The sequence below is a fragment of the Echinops telfairi genome, unplaced genomic scaffold (genome assembly GCF_000313985.2).
Source record: "Echinops telfairi isolate 266 unplaced genomic scaffold, ASM31398v2 ScPeMD7_5592;HRSCAF=6446, whole genome shotgun sequence".
In the NCBI taxonomy this organism is placed as follows: domain Eukaryota; kingdom Metazoa; phylum Chordata; class Mammalia; order Afrosoricida; family Tenrecidae; genus Echinops; species Echinops telfairi.
The window spans coordinates 23,822,643-23,823,721 of record NW_022109491.1 but is presented as its reverse complement, the minus strand read 5'-3'; positions in this window follow the sequence as shown (position 1 = coordinate 23,823,721).

Below are 1,079 nucleotides of genomic sequence, written 5' to 3'. Positions count from 1 at the left end.
AAAAAGCACAGTGAACAATTACTTTAAAACAAAGCTGAGGAAGTAAGGAGGCAGGAACATCAGGTGACTAGCAATGAATGGACTCTCCCAAAGGGAAATCATGTTCACGCATCGTGAAGCTGGTAAGCCATTATCACTGGACGAGTTGTGTAGAAACTGTTGAACAGGAACTTAAACTGCCATAAAAACCATTAGCAAAAATATCATAAAACGATACTGTCAGAAGGAGTGTAAGGAGACAGGGGGAGCCCTGGTGACGTTGTAGTTATACATGGGCTGCTAACTGCAAGGTCAATAGTTCGAAACCACCAGCTGCTCCTTGGGAGACAGACAAGGCTTTCTAGTCCTGTGAAGAGTTAATCTGGGGGCTGGGCCCTTGCTTTCCTTTTTCTGCCATACTGGAGCCTGAGGCCTGTTGGGGACAGGACTTCTAAACGGCCAATGTCTGAAGGCCACACTCCAAGGCCATCGTTGCTGGCTATCAACAGGCTCACTGGAACCAGAGAGCGCACCGCTCTTCAGAAAATGGAAGGTTTACACCCAAGGTGAAACGGAATTTTATGTGGACAGGAAACGTGCCTATGTGAACAAAGCAAAGAACTTGGCAACTCCTGGCGGCAAGCCTAACAAACGCAGAGTCAGCTGGGGAAAGGCAACACTTGCCCATGGACACAGGGGTGTGGTTCCAGCCAAACTCCGGAGCTGCCTGCCTGCCAAGAATCTGTGTGAGGCTGAGCCCTGCAAAGACTTAAACTTATTGAGAAGTAAATAAATAAAATTGTGTATTTGTTTAAAACACACACACACACAGGGGTAGTTCTACCCTGTCCTTAGGGTCCCTCGGAGTCGCCATCGACTCGATGGCAGTGAGGGGACAAGACAACAGACTGTCATCTTGTCTGCTGGGTGAGATTCTGGAGACGACCACAGAGGGCATCACGGAGAAACGGAGGCGATCTGAACCGCTTTCTTGAGCCATGCTGTATCAGTGTTAGATTAATTATGACGAATGTGCAATGCTCAGTTGAGACGTTAACAGAGAAAACGAAATGAACATTGTAGAAATCCTCTATTATCCT